We start from the raw sequence: 16,956 nt of genomic DNA on the forward strand, positions 1-16,956 counted from the left end.
CTGTTCCAGTGTTTCACAAATCTCCATGTAAAAAAATTCTTCCTTATCTCTAAATCCACCCTCTTTTAGCCCAAAACCATTACCCCTCGTCCTATCACAACAGGGCCTGCTAAAACCTCTGTCTCCCAGCTTTCTTATAAGCCCCCTTTAACTACTGAAAAGCTCCTTTTGGATCTCCCTGGAGACTTCTCCAGGCCCCAGCTCCCAGCCTTTCCTTACAGGAGAGGTGCTCTAGCCCTTGATCATCTTCATGGCCCTTCTCTAGACTTACTCCAATGTGCCCATGTCATTCCTTTGCTGAGGACACCAGAGCTGGACACACTACTCCAGTTAGAGACCCACAAGAGAGAAGGAGAGGGGCAGAATCATCTCCCTTCACCTGCTGGTCACAGTTCTTTTGATGAAACCCAGATCACATTAGGCTTTCTCAGCTGCAAGCACATATTGCCAGCTCATGTCCATCTTTTGATCTGCCAGCAGCCCCAAGTCCTTCTTGGCAGGGCTGCTCTCAATCTCTTCTTCCCCAGCCTGTACTGATGCCTGGAGTTGAATTGCTCTGTACTTATCATGTACTTATCCAGTTTTGTTTGACACATTCCTCCAAATATCAAAAGCAGCAATATGATTTTTGTTTTCTGTAGGGGAATATGAAAATACAATCCATTCTATCCCATAGCTTTGTTTATCCCTTTTTGCTAAGTGACCACCTTACTACATAGTAATCATTCAAAATGTGCCAATTATCTTAATCAGCCAGAAGCCATCCTCATCACACTGTATGGACACTGAGAGGTTGTACCTGTAAGCTCACCTGAGGAGAAAGAATGGGAAGCTGGAGAGGAGGAGGGATAAAAGCACCTTTTGTCTCTGTCCTGTGAGGAGTTGAGGGACAACTGCAACAGAACTTCAACCTAGACTAGCCAGGAGGAGGCTGGAGGATGGACAAATGGGGCCCAAGCCCTGGTCAGGGACTCTGGCCAGACATGATGGGGAGAGACTGCTTTGGTGTTTGAGTGACCCATGGATGTGTGGGTTGTGGGGAGTCTGCTGGAAACCCCTGCCCTGGTGGTCCTGAGAGAAGGAAGAGCACTTGCACACGGTGGTGGTGATGTCTGTGTCAGTGGTGTTGGTGTTTGTGTGGGTGCCAGGAACAGCATTGCTTTCTCTACTGATCTCTGCAGCCAGATGTGTGTGTGTATCTGCACAGCACAGGAGAATTCCCAAGACTAAATATTCCTAGATGTGGCTTCCTTTATCATATTCTCTGGCCTGTGGCTCCAACATGGGGTGAAATGGGGTTCCTGCAATTTCCTTGATTGTAATTGGAGATCTCTGGTCCCTTTTAACATTGGCAGTCCAGCACTGTCAAATGTTTATTGTAAATATGTTATACTGACATACATTAAGATTTCCTCCTGGTCACAGAGAAAATTGCACCTTGGTTAAGTTTCATTTTATTAGGTCACAAATTTTAACCTCATTTATATGTTTATACCATTGGAAAAATTGTCTGGAACAGTGCTTGTCTGTGAAGAATCAGTTACCTGAACTACTGAAAAGATACAATTTGTTTGTCTTATCAGCTCTGGCCACATTTCACATTCTCAGTGCTATGTGGTTTTGACAAAGAGCCACAGAAAGGGTGCATAATGCGAATATTTACTTCCATCAGACCATTGTAGTAGTCTGGAAACCCATTTGCATTAATTGTTTTGGTTTGTTGGTTTTATTTTAAGGTATCATGCATGTTATGCAATAAATAGCTATCTAAATATCATGGTTTAACTAACATGATTTATAAGTTGCTCACTCTTCCATAATTTGACTAAGATCAGTTAGAATTATTGTCTTGGGGGGGTCTTTCTATAATGCATATGTGTTTTTAGCAAAGAAGGAATTTAAACAATTCTTATAACTAAATGTACTTGAATTCTAAGTTTTTTACCAGTTTCAAAAAAGGTCAGCTTCCTTGTGCCCATACAAAGAAATATCACAAGAATTTTCAATTTTTTGACATGGAAAGTGCAATTTCTGTTAGGTCTACAAACATTCATCAGGAAGAGATCTACACAAATGCAGCTTTCCCAACCACTATTTGAAAATCACCTACAAACAGGCATGAGTGGAAATTACAGAATCTTGAAAAGATCAGGGTTGAAAGGGACGTTAAAAGTCATCCCGTTCCAAACACCTGGCCATGGGCTGGGATGCCCTTCACTAAACCAGGGTGCTCAAAGTCCCATCCAGCCTGGTCTTGAATACTTTCAGGGATAGAACAGCCACAACTTTCCTGAGCAACCTGTCCCAGTACCTCAGAACCATCTTCAAGAATGTCTTGTTAATATTATCTTGTTAATGGACCCTCTTTCAGTGTAAAGCCATTGCCCTTGTCCTGTCACTACAGGCCCTTGGAAAATGATGCTTTCCAGTTTTCTTATAGGCCCACTCCAGGCACCAGAAGGCTGCTTCAAGGTATCCCTGGAGCCTGTTCTTCATCCAACTCTCTCACATCCTGTCTTCATAGGAGAGTTGCTCCAGCCCTCTGATGATCTTCATGGCCCTCCTCCAGACTTGCTCCAACAGGTCCACCTGAGCAAAAGGAATAAATGACTAGACAATTAATTTCCATTTTGTCTGTGTCCTTAGCACCTAATATTCTGGAAACCTAGAAAGAAAACATTAAATCCTATCAAGACATGTTATGGTCTAGAAACTCCTGCTATATGCTGTAAATAGAATGCATATAAATGGAGCTACTTTAAACTGAAATCTCAGGTGCTCTGTGTACTCTTGTGTATGAATTTTACCCAAAGTCATCTATAGCTCTCAAGGAGAATTAAAATGCTTAATGAAACTTCAGTAGTACAAAATCTGTGAGGACTAAGGCTAAGGTAGGTATGCATAAACTCCATTAGTCTGCGATTGTTTAGCACTGTCAGTGATATAGGTATCACAGTAATAAGCATGAGGAATTTTGCAGACTTTTCATACTGATAAACAAATGACTGTTGGCAAGAAATTTTGTCAACAAAATCCTAGAAATAGGGGAATGTAGACATTAAATGGTAAGAAAACAACTACCTTATTTTGAAAGCACAGACAGTGGAAAGGAAGGAAATCAGCCAATTTGTGCATGGACCAGCCCACAGCTCAGGAAAAACTACCAAGGAAACTTAATACATGAAGCTGTCTGGATTTTCCCTCAATGTGTATCACTGATCCCTTAATTATTTCTAGAGCTATTCAACTGGTCATGCATTAAGAAAATATGCTAGTGTCCATAAGTATGATTTCAACAACAGTAGATTTGGTTATGACTACAAAAATCTTATTAGGAAAGAAAATTGCTTTCTAACATTTTAAATTTGAAATTAATCTATATAGGTGTCTGAAAACGCAGATAAGGGCTATTAGAATATTCAGAAATACTTATCACTAATAGCCACTGATTCCAAAAATCTCTGTATTGGCACATGTTGATACTGCAGAGATTTTGCCATTTCAAGACATACAAAGGACATACAGATGTTGTTGTTCTAGTAAAAGAGAAGTAGTTTATAAAAGAATACTTAGAGTCAAAGCAGAAAAATTAATTTGCTCTATCAGCTGATAACACAAAATTTCTGTCACAGGCAGTAATATCACTACAGTATCACTGCCTAACCAAGACAGCATCAGATGCATTGCTGTGACATGCTCAGGCCTAAAAAGCTGAACATCTAGGAGGTAGGATATGTAGAATTGCTCAAGTATATAATTATGAGACATAACTTCACACACAATTCTGAGACTATATTTTTGGATGCAGTAAATATAGCAGCTAGGCTGAGAAGACAGCCAAAGCAATATCATTCCCCACAAGTTCTAAAGGAAATCAATTCATGCCACATGTAACCATGCAGTTAAAACTGTCTCAGTATCAAGCACAGAAAGGAGTAAACACGATGAAAAATTTTTAAAATTACTCTGGTAACCCCAGTGAATTAAATCTGAAATTGCACCAAGTAAATTAATAGAAAGTATAATAAACCATACTCGGATAAAAAATATCTTGTGGAACAATCAACATAGCTTTGTAAAGAGAAGCCATACCTCACAAATAAATGGTAGAAAAACCTAACTGGTATAATCCTCCAGGTTCCTCAGAAAGCACTCAGCAGGGTTGTCCACCAAATCCTATTACAGGCAGTAAGCTCTTGTGAAGTAAGAGGGAAGTCTCCACAGGGATAAAGATCTCCTTTAGAGGTATAAAACAAAAGTAGGGCAAAAGTAAGAATGAGCTACTTTTTTTTTTCTTCAGTAGAAGGAGGCAAATAACAGGATCCTCTAGATGTCTGTGTGAAGCTTTGTACTTCAACATGCTCAAGAATGATCTGGAAGATGAAAATGCTTGAGTGATTTGGTTTTCTAATGCCTCTAAGTTATTCAGGGCTCTAACTGCAAAAGCACAGTGGGCAGGATTGGGGAAATAGCAAAAGAAACTCATGAAAGTAAGCAGTAACAAATGAAAATCAGTCTAGATATAATAAACTAATGCACAAAGTGAAAAACAATCTTACCTTTATATTTTCATTACTGGATTCAGAATTACCTATCACTACTTGAGAATAGCATCCTGGTGTTTTCTTGCAAAAACCTGATCTCAGCAAAGAGGTCAAAGACCATACAAAAAAAAAAATAGAAATAGAAAATAATATCAAACAGCTCATTGTAAATCCAAGGTGCATCCACAGCACAAATATATTGTGCTGCTTTGGTGTCTCTCCACTCTTCTATTCATAATGTGTAGAAGATAGTCAGAGAAGGTTGAAAAGGACATTGAAGGATGGAGAATGAGATGTTCAAGTGCTGCTTCAGGTGCTTTCATCTAAATTCTGTCTTTCTTTTCAAAGAATTTTGCTTTATAGAGATGCCTATGTTCTACATATGCCCAATCTTTATCCTGGCATCCTGACTACAAACAGATCTGCTCTTGGTCCATCAGAACTGCTGCATGAAGCAAGCCAGGGTGTGAAGGCTCCTGAGCTCCACATGAGCTGCAGTCAGGCTTCTGCAGACTTTGCCAAATGCTGTGGGCACTCAGAGAGCACCAGGCCGAGGTCTGGAATCGGGGGGGAAAGTGTAGCTTCCACTAATTCTCCCCATGGACTCCTCCTTCTACAGGCCATGAAGAGATGTAAATGATCATCACTCATCTCAGATCAATGAGTATGTGTGGGTCCCTCCCAATGAAGTTAATCCATTCTCTCAAATTAGCTACATATAAAAAAGGCATAATTTTAATATAGTACTAAACACAAACTAAAGCTACCAGCTCAGCACCAAAGCTCCTAAACCTTCCTGTGTGTCTTTTGATAGTAGGAATATTCGTCTAAACAACTCAAAAAAATTTTTTCAAATTGCATAATTTAACAGCAGGTGGCACTGTCACATCAAAACTTGTGCAATCATTTCCTGTTCAGGCTGAACCAGATTTTACTCCTAAATAATGGCACTGAAAAGTGAGTGACAAGCAAATTTGCACATTATAATTAAACATCATTTCCTAAATATTCTTCATTTCTGATCAACCATTTGAGTCTTGCAATGTTCTAATCCTTTGATTTGAGCTATTACATTTGCCAAAACACTTGCAATGATCCCCTTTTTTTCTGTTTAGCCATCCTTGCAGTTTTATATTACCAGAAGAAATAAGTTGAAGCATACATAATTCCAAAACTGCTTACCTAATGAGACACAAGATTGAAATTTCCTCTCTTTTCACATACAGTACAATGTATGAAAACTGTAATGACAAAGAAAAATCAACTTTGACTGTTTCTTGAAAGCAAAAGCTTTTTACTGAAAGATTTACCGAATGGCTGGAAGTACTCAAGCATTTCATGAAGGAGGAGCAGGAGCAGTCTGGCTATTCTGAAACACCAATATCTACAGCCATAACAGTTCTATGTAGAAGTCTCATCGGTAATCAGCTCTGGAACATGCCCCAAACCACATGCTCCATGTTTGATATCTACAAGATATATTTTACTTTGTATTGCAATTTAAAAAAATGAGATTATTGACTAATATGATGGAAATTATGGAGCCAAGACAGAAAAATAATGTAAGATTTTAAAAACAATCATACTACTTGAAGTAGGGATTTGTAATATATGGGTAATTATCCATAATAGAGTGAGAGAGAATTTCATCCCAGAGGAAAATTTGATATACAAACATTATATTTGGCATACACTGGAAAAATATAGATTATTAAATCAAAAATTCAAAATTTTAAACACTGCAAGAGTCTTATAGAAATATTTTAACCTGCCATTAAAATTATGCTATATTATGTATTTGAGTTGTAACTGAAAAGCCAAGTTTGTAACATTTTGGCTTTTTGTCATAATATCTTACAGTTATATCACAGGCATCACATTACAAAAGAGAAGGCCAGATCCAGCCCCAGCCTTGATCTGGGTCCCTGTGCAACAAATAAAATGTGTGACATTCCTCCACCATTGCTAGATGTCTCCAAAATAGATCTAGGTCTCTTCAGCAGCATCTGTGTGTTCACTATCCTGTTTCTGCTGGCATCCAGAACATGGAATGAAGTGCAACAAACAGAAGCTGAGCAGGCGGGTTGCACCACATGACTTCCAGAGGTGTCTTCCAACTTCAATTACTGTGATTCTGTCATCCCAATTCGTTTCTAATCAGAATTTGCTAAAGGAAATTACCAAATAGTAGTGGCTTCCACATAACAGTAGGGAAATTTTTGTGCACTTTTCAAGGGGTTCAATTAGATTAATTTCCCCAGGCTCTCTCTGTTTTTGATGTGTTATCCCTGCCCCCATCTACTGTAAGAATCTATGGGGATGCTGTTCAAGCCTGATGTGGGGGTGTGAGGATGTGAAATTCTTGTCTGTTGCTTCACTTCTGGGCTATTCAGGATCCCATATGAATATGCTGTCCATGGAAAAAGCCATAGAGGCAAAACTCTCCCTTTTTGTAGGATGTAGACTGAACATGCCATTAGCAGTGCACACACCATGTCACAAGCGGCGCACAAGCAGATCCTCATTGGATCTCCCAGGGGAAGGCCAAACATCACCAATGCTGCTGAGATCTGTTCCTCAAGTTCTTTTAGTGAGGGTCAGCTCTCTTTCTAGTGCATTCAAAATTCAGTTTTTGTACCAAAACTCCTCTCAGAATTAGGAAGTTAAGGACTACATAGAAAACCCAAGAAAGCCAACAACTCAAGTACTTCAACCTGTAAAGCTAGGTCCCTTAAGAACCAGTTCATGCAGTTTCAGGAGATTGATGTTCTAAGCTATTCTGCTGCCATGTAAGATTGAACCAAAGTAAAAAGAAATCAATTGTACAATTTAAATTTAAGCTAAATTAAATTGACGCGCACACTGTTTTAAAATCATCAAAGGGCATACAAACTGTTGGTGGAAGAGCAGAAACAAGTATTTGCTATCAGTGTGTTGTCATTACATTGCAAAGGTTCCACATTATTGTCTCCTTACTGTAAGGGTTTCATACCTCCTTGATGTTTGTTGTAGACAGCCCCCTAAGCACTGACTCCTCCTTCTCCTCACATTATCCAATTGCCTCCAGTTCCCCTTTAAACCCACCAACCCACTCTTTTATAGCACTCTTCTCATTGGCTACAGCTGTGGCCTGTTTAAAGTCAGGCCTGTTCCTAATCTCTAATAATTGGCTCAGCTGCAACTTCTTAGGGGTAATATTACTTTCTAGACTACCTTTATTTTCTTATATTCTATCCCCGTGCAAGTAAGACCTTTTGTTCAGGTAAGTTAGCAAGCTAACTTCCCAAATGCATAAAAGTAATACCTCAAGACAAAGAAGTTTATTCTACTTTATTCCATCTTGTTCCAGTTTATTCCAACCAATAATGTGGCCCAGTACCTTTAAACTTGCTCATACAACTTTGTATCCCAATTATATTTCAATGCTGACTACAGCATAGCTGTCAAGTTAGGTGGTGTATTTAATATGTTAGCACATTTTTCTCTTTGACAGCTTTGGAAAGTACAGGAATGTTCTTTCTCTCTTCTGTGCTTCAAAGTGTGTACTATTGTGGTGCTGGTGTTCTGAATCACACCACAATGCTAAAACTACTAATCTTGTAATATATGAAAGAGGGCCTCTGATATTTTATTTCCAGCAGTACATTTTACATACTTCTTTAGTGCAATCAAGGATCACTGAGATCTTTAGGATGATAAACAGAAGATATAGGCCAGGAGTATTTTCTTTTAAGTCTTCTGGTGTACTGTATTTTAAGAATTCATTATTCATTCACTAGGTGAAGATGATAACTTACAACCAAAAACAAAAAAAGACCAAAAAGAGCTGGAAAGGAATTACTTCAGTCAAAGTAATAATTTTATTTCAAGGCAATCCTTTGGGTAGGGTGAAATTAATAATTAGCTTTAGATGAAACTTTTTTGAGGCTTGGTTTCCTGTATATGAAATTTTACTCATTCACTATAAAGTATTTAAATTCTTTTAACAAAGATATTTTCGGCTTGACTCACTTTTTTAAGGGCAAGTGCCATCTGATATTACTAAGGTTACCTGACATATCTGCTTAGAACTAGCAGATGTGAGGCCAAACATGTAAAATATCTGTGCTGCCCCAAGGAATCAAGTGGAGGCCAAGCAGAAAGAAGCCTGTCTGTACATGTTGGGTTGTCTGAGATGCACACAGGCAAGTAACACTATGGGAAGATGCAGCTGAGCTGAATATGTTAGCTGCAGGAAAACAACAGGGAAGAATAATTTTAAAATTACCCTTCTCCTGTTTATCCAGAACACAAACATTCATCTTGACAATTTGAAAGCTGATTTAAAAAACAGAAAGGGAGGCACACTTTTTAAAAGTAATATAAATTTTCATTAGCCACAACAGAGATAAAATTTGCTACAAACCACATTTTCAAAAATGAATTGTCTTAGACTTAGTTAATGACATCCAGTCTAGACCCTCCAGCCTAGCAGCTAGAACTTAGCCATAGAACTTAGCTGGAGCCATGAAAAGGGAATTGTTGTGAAGCAAATAAGAAGCAGATATTTCCCTCACACAGAGAGAAGCATAAAAGAGCTGGGTCATGTTGCTGAAGTAGCTCAAGCAGTCAGTTTTGATGAACAAACTGAACCCTGAGTCACTGGAATTACTCTGGAAGTCACAAAACCTCAGCAAGAAGGAGTTAATGTTATTAAACCTGATGATCTCAGGATAAAAAATTAGGAAGGGTGGTGCCTGGAGAAGACTGGGGGGATCTCATTAATACATACAAATATCTCAAAGGCAGGTGTCAAGAGCGTGGCACCAGACACTTTTGGGGTGCCTAGTGGCAGAATAAGGAGCAATGGCCATAAAATAAAACACGAGAAGTTTCAGCCCAACAAGAGTAAAAACTTCTTTATGCTGAGGGTGGCAGAGCACTGGAACAGGTCATGGAGTCTCCCTCTGTGGAGACATTCCAAACCCACCTGAACATGTTCTGTGCAACCTGCTCCAGGTGGCCTTGGCATGGGAGTGGGACTGGATGATCTGCAGAGGTCTCTTCCAACCTTAGCAATGAAGTGATTCTGTGAAAGGAAAGTAAGGCAAGGCAAGACAAGGATATGAAAGCTGACACTGGGAAGGGGACACAAAACTGACATAAGGTGCAGCCACTGGGTGGTTTTAAACGTTTCATGCTGAGGGGAATTCAGGTGAAAATAAAAATTAAACTTGAAAGACAATACTTGTTCCAAAATTCAGAGCTATCTAGTTAAAATTAATGAATTAGAGTAGAACAACTTTTGAGTTTTATAAGTAGAATTTAAAGCAAACAAAATTTAGTAAAGATCACTGAAGTTGTTTTGTGGTAAGCAATGATAATGTACAGAGAATGAAAATTCACAGTATCTGTGAATTCACAGAAAATTCATAGCTTAGTAGACTTTGCTCAATATTTCTCCCATTTACTTTTAAAACATTTTCACTCATTAAGCAAAAAATTATTCCTACTATAAATGATCAAGTAAAACACTAACAAAGGCACATAAATTTAACTATGCTTTCAAAGACAAATCAAAACAGATTATTTTGGAAAATCACATCCCAAATATTTATCAAACACACAGTCTCTTTTATTAGGATTATAAATGTTCAATTAAAGAAAAGCATATATTTGTGCTTGACTTCATGGGTTCTTCCTGAAACAACTCAGTTTATTTGCATGTTAAAGTTACATGTTTTCTTCTTGGTGACAAGTTTTACAGCATTCTTAGATGACAGTGCTTTTGTGAGGAACTCTTCCACTGAGTCAAAAGTTGAGAACCATCAAGCACAGCCAATGGAAATCAAACTAGAGTGGAAAGGAAAGAAATTACAGAAACAAAGCAGTTGTATGGGAAAGAGAATGGGAAAACATGGCCATGAGCCTTTCAGGCTTTCTACCATTCCATTTAGGCAAAGTCTTGGTACAACACAAACATGGTCACAGAAGAGACGATTTGGATGTTATAATAGAATACTCTCATTCTTCTGGATTCTAATTCCTTCTCATTTGTCAATATGACTGTATTTATGCTTACTTATTTATGCAATTTTATGCTTATTCAAGGTTATTTGTGTTTTATTGACAAAGTTTTATTTGTGTTTTATTGAGGTTATTACTGCTATAATATACATTACTAATCAGAAGCAAAAGACCAGGGGAAGTAGAGAGGATTTCCCCTCTAAAGTAGAGAAGAATTAGTCAGTGACGCAAAATTCCTTCAGAAACTGTCTATGAAACACAAAACCTGAGTATTTAGCCACTTAGAACTTTGAATTCATCTGTCTGTGAATTCATTATTAGCACTACATAAGGAGACTTCCTGCAGTCTGATAAATTATGAATTCTTTCCTATTTGTGAATACTATAGGCTTGATCCAAGCTATACAAAGTCTCATGAAGCCTAAGAAAAGGAATTAAATCGATCAGCACACCCATCATCACCCCTAGGAAAATCTGTCTGACAACAATGAAAGACTTACAAAACTCAGAGACATTAAACAGATTTTTTTGACAGGCTCATACCCATAAACATACACCTACTGACATCTATAAAAACACTGCCTGTTGGAGTTTCAATAAGGGAATAACAAAGATATTTACACTAAACAACTGTAATTAAAATATCATGAGTGAGGGGAATCAACTAACATATCTAGTTTTATGATATCTAGTTTTATGCATGTTTGAGGTGATTGCTTATACTTCATTGTTTTTCTTCTTAAACACACACAACAAAATCAAAAAGTTACTAATGCTGTGTGGGAATTGCCTGTCAGATGATTTTTCCTCACAGTAAAGCCTACAATAAAGAAGGTGGGTTTTAGCTATTGAACAGAAATTACCATGATTACTTATTACTGTGCAGATGTAGTAAGAAGTGACTGGATTATTTAGAATCCAGTTTTCTCCTTAAAAAAAAAATGTGCTGGCTTTGGCTGGGGTGGAGTTAACTTTCTTTACTTCTGGTGTGGGGCTGTGTTTTGGATTTGTGTTGAACACAGGGTGAAAATATAGAGATGTTTTTGTTATTGCTGAGCAGGGCTTACACAGAGCCAAGGCCTTTTCTGATTTTTGTACTGACAAACTGGTGAGGAAGTTGTGGGTGCATGGGAGGTGAGGAGGAGGCACAGCCAGGACAGGTGACCCAGACTGACCAAAGGGATATTCCACACCATGTGACATGTTCAGTATATAAAGCTGGGAGAATAAAGAGTAAGGGGGGAATGTTTGGAGTGATGGGGTTTGTCTTCTCAACTCATCATTACTGAGATGCAGTCTCAGGAAGGGGGCATTAATTAATTCCTCCTTTTGCTTTGCTTGTGTGAGTGGCTTTTGCTTTCCCCATTAAACTGTCTGTATCACAATCTCTGAGTTTTCCATCTTTTACTCTTCCAATTCTCTCCCTGATCCTGCTGGTGGGGAAGTGAGCCAGTGGCTTAGTGGGACTTGGCTACTAGCTGGGATTAAACCACGATAGTTACAAAACATCATTAGTTCCTACACCCACAGTCAAGTGTGCATGACATAAAAACTGTTCCAGTGAGTGCTCAGATCACATTGTTGGAGTAGTTGAAAAGCCTGGGAAATTTAGTCTGACTAATTAATGAGATACTACTTATGCAAATGTGACAGGCTGAAATTGAGGAATAAGGACTGTTTCTATCCATGCAAATTTTCTCCAAATTGCATTCCAAAAGCTCTCCAGAGGACACAGAGCCTTCATACAGTACAAATAAACCCCAGTGCATGAGCTGAGAAGTCAATGAACAGTTTCCCTTCCATGCACCCAGAAGCAGAAAGGAATATCTCCTGCACAAAGTTCAGCACTTTTTCATGCAGTCCCGTAGGACCCAGATCCCTCTAAATGTTCAGTCACCTGGAAGCATGAAGTGTTCTGGGGAAGTACAGCTTAATTGCACATGGCAGCAATTAACTGCAATTAATCATAATTGTACTTACCTATTTCACAGTAATGTTGTGAGGACTAATCAAATGCTGCATTTCTAAAATTATTTTTGACATGCAGAACAAATTATGTTATATCAAAAATACAAAGCATTTTCTAAATGCTAAAGGCTTTCTAAATTTATCTAAACAAGTGTATGATACTTGTTAATAAAGAGATAATTATAAATAATAAAAATTCAATACATGCTATTGTTGGTAAGAACTAATAACGATACTTATATAAGTAGTAGAGCATTTTTTCACCAAAAATAATAAAAATAGTAAAAAACTCTAGGGTGTCAGATTCATCTGACAAACCATAGACACCTACAGTGTTCATAATATATCTGAACTGTTGTCTAGCCTTCCTTTTCCATCAGGGTAGACAAATGGACCTTAGTGAGGTGTGATTCATCCCATCCTAAAGCAGATGTGTGTACAACAAATAATTAATTGCTTCTTTGAATCTTCTATTTCTCTTCTTTGACTGAAGAGGCTAAAGGAGGCTGGCAGGGCAAGGAAATCTCTGCTTCTCATAGGCAGGCAAAGTTGGTCAATTATGCAGTCATTCACACAGGAAGTCAATTTACACATAATCACCACTTAACAACCACAATTCCTCTAACAAAATTAATTAAACTAGCTAAAGGATATATGTGAGGTCAATTTATCAAAATTAATTTTGTACATTTAAGGCTTTTAAGATAATTGGGATAACTGAAAAGATGGTGAACAGTCGTTCTTAGACACTATGCCAAGTATGGGGTTTTGCATTATTAGCTGAAAGGAAATTATTCAATACATAAAATGTAAACTGCAGGATTGTGGAGCAAAGAAACACCAGTCAAATTCAGCAGAGATGAAGGTTCCTGAACATGTTTATCTTTTGTGCTGAATGAAATTATCTCAAGTTATTTCCATGATGATGTTCCCCTCTGTATGAAGACATGCCTGTACTGGTTTTTCTGTTTGTTTTCAGATACTGACCTAGTCTGCCTGTTCAGTGGTGCAAATTTAATTGTTAATTACACAGACAGATGGATTGGATGTTTTTCCATGAGTACAGATGTGGAGGCTGATGGGCCAACAGAGAAAGAATCCACAACACTCCCCTGGAAGGAAAACCCCTCAAGTGATAACCACCTTTGTTAGGGTTAGGAAAAAGGCTTCTCCCAGCATGCCTTGCTGTGACATGCAGATTCAATGTATCCCATTGGCCCTTCCCCCTCACTCCACCCCTGTGCCCTCATCCTATTGGCCCTGGTGTTCTGCCCTGCTCCTCAAAATCCACATATAAACCCCTGCTTTCCCTGCCTGAAAGGGTCTTTGGGTCTGGATCCCTTTGAGGAAGAAGCTGAATAAAGGCTCTCCTTGGAATCCCACACAAAGACCCCGTGTCTCCCCTTCTGCCTCGCCAGAACACTGAAGAGCTGAAATCACCCAGCATGAGCACAGACGTGCCTGTGTCCCCGAGGTGTCTCTTTCAAGATGCTTCTTTGGGAAGGTCGTGGTACTCTGTACGCCACCCACCGCGACATACAGATATAAGTTATGACAATAAAAAATTTTTATGAATGACTCAATATTTTAAAGTTGCCTTAGGTTGATAACTTGATTATGTTACACAAATTCCTAAATAATGCCTAGTTTTGCCTAAAACCAATTGCTTAGAGATTGCTACTAATTTATAAGTGTCACAGGCGGCAGTGGGAGCTTCAGACAAAGTTTATTAGAGGAGCCCTTCTGCTGAGTCATGAGGTGCAGAAATGACCCCTTTCTAAACTCCTTCTCAATCTTAGCCCCAGACTTTATCAACACTTTAAGTAACTTTGTCCCACAGGATTAAGGATAGCAAAGCAGATTTATTTTGATAAAATTAATTATTTACTATGCCATATGACAAGGCAAAAATCTTAATTAGAATTACTTGTTGTACAGTCTAAAAGCTAAAACTAATAGTTAGGTATTGTATTGGATATGATAGTGCACTATATCAGAGCAATTATATTAAAGCAACTATATTAAAGCTAGCAAAAAGAAACAATTATTAAGTAGAGACTGATGTAATTCAAATACCAGTGCTCATGGTCATATCTCTTTCACTCAGCCTTGACTATCCTGGGGAGACAATCTCTACCCAAGGGAGGAATCTCCACACACTCCAAGGAGGAATATGTTGTCTAACCATATGAGAGGGGACTGGACCCATCGAGTGTGAAGCAGTTGACTGCCAGCCATATGTCTCCAGGTGCATCATTACCAGGATGTTCATTTTGGGGCTGGTGAGCAGACTGGTTTTAGCATAATTCAACACCAAAATCAGCACATGACAGCCCCTCTCAATCTAACACTGAAAGCCCTTCAAGTAGGGCATTGTCCAAGTAGATTGACCACATTCCAGGGCAAAGCATCCTGCCACAATAAGTAATATTTTTATAGGCTGGAATTGATCATATCACTCTTAAAGAAGATATCCTTGCTGTTGGCTGTCATACTTTCTATACTTTTGTAAGTGGGAAAATAAAGTTGTTATCCAGTGTGCTACTGGAAGATCATTATCTGGTACATAATACAATGACTATTCACAGATTTAGAAGTCAGTTTCTTTAAAGGGTAGAGACTTTATTACCTGAGAGAAGTTTAAATTTTAAAAGATCATTGTCTTCCATCTCTGCTAAAGTGATAACGAGAAAGTAACTAATTAACAGAAGTTCTTCCAAAAGCCTTCACTTTTGAGAAACCTGAAAAGAATTCCACTTAAAAATGGATGTGTGGATGTTTTGTTAACATTAACAACACCAAGCTATACGTAGCAAGTGTCTATGAAGAAGAGCAGTGAGAATTGATGTTGGTTTGAAATTCCCAGCAGATGGCCCAGCCAGGTTCTTGCACTGATGACGGGAGCCCAGCAGTCTTGGGTGTGCTGAGGTAAGCACTTGCAACTCAGTATAAAAATAACTCAGGTAATAAGGTGTGAGTGGTCTTGAAGGAAAACAAGTCTGTGCAGTAAATTAGCACAGGAGAAACTAATGAAGAAACACAAACAGTAAAATGTAATCATTGGAACAGACCACAGGAAAGAATTAATGCAAAATTGATTTAAGAGCTGCATAGTTTACCTGGACTGGTAGCAGAAAGGAACTGACATTTGCCAAATTAGAAGATTTCAGCTGTAAGGTTAAGAAATTTCAAGTTTACTTAAGGAGAAGACTGAAAGCTTTGCCAGTTGGCTGATGGAGGAGTGAGCTTAGCTGCTGAAAAAAACCAAGTAATTCTAGGCAGGGACAGTATCAAGAACAATACAGGGATTGTTGCATGCATTTAATGTTTATTCTGTTTCTGATAATATCAATTTAAATCTCAGATTGATTGACTAAAATTTCATCCTGTGTTGAATGACTTCACTCTCCTTGGTCTATTTAAAAATTTATTTTGAATAAAGCATTATTTTGCATAGTAAATCATTGGAGCTTTTTTCCAGAGTAAAAGCATGGGCCTGTTTAAAGGGAAGTATTTTTCCTCTTGATACATATATGTAATCTTCCTTGGCATTGCTGGGATATGCCTGTTCAGTGATAAGAGGATGGAGTAATAGCTCCTAAAAAATGCATTAGGTAGGTCAACAGTCAGTTCTAATTGCATATCTTTTATTCATCTCAGAGGACTTTGGGGATTTGGAATAATGCAGCTAAAATTAAAATTTGAAAATTCTTATTAATCTCCTTCACCAATCTAGTAAAAGTGAAAGTAACATCCAGCCTAGCATTAGATACAGTGTTTACCAAACTCAGTTTTATGTATCAATGCCCATTTCCATTACAGTTTCATCAGAAAATATCAGCAACTTTCTTTCCTATGCAGTTGGTGGATATAAAACTGGCCCTTACTTTGAAAAAAGAACTGCTCATATGTGTAAGTTGCTTTACAGAACTACCTCCCCAGCTATGCTTTTTTTACTTCCTACCACATTGTAAAAGGCAAGAAAATAAATAGGGTCTGAAAGTGGGTAGTGTTCAGAGATACCGAAAACAGCTTTCTTAACATAGCCCTGATTCCATACTCTCTTAAACTGTTTTCACACAATGTGAACCAAACCGTGTGTCTTCTTCTGATCTGTCTGTTCTGTGCAGCAAGCTCAAAGGAAGTGAGATCTGGCTGGTTTCAGCTGGACCATTTCCACAAGAAAAGCAGAATATCCCTGGGGGGAATAAAGTTCTGTTAATAAACTCTTTTTTCACTTGCCAAAGGAAACAGCAGAGAGTTGTCTAGAGAATTTCTAGGTTTAATCTTTTCTCACCTGTTATTGCAAGAGTGACATTACAGCAGCTCTCAGACTATATGAAAGAAAGTCAGGCTTCAGACACCTAGGCTGTAAAAGAACCACAACTGGTCCTGAAGAGCACTGCTTTACACTAACCAATGGGAAATACTCAATAGA

The sequence above is a fragment of the Agelaius phoeniceus genome, chromosome 1, assembly GCF_051311805.1.
Source record: "Agelaius phoeniceus isolate bAgePho1 chromosome 1, bAgePho1.hap1, whole genome shotgun sequence".
NCBI lineage: Eukaryota > Metazoa > Chordata > Aves > Passeriformes > Icteridae > Agelaius > Agelaius phoeniceus.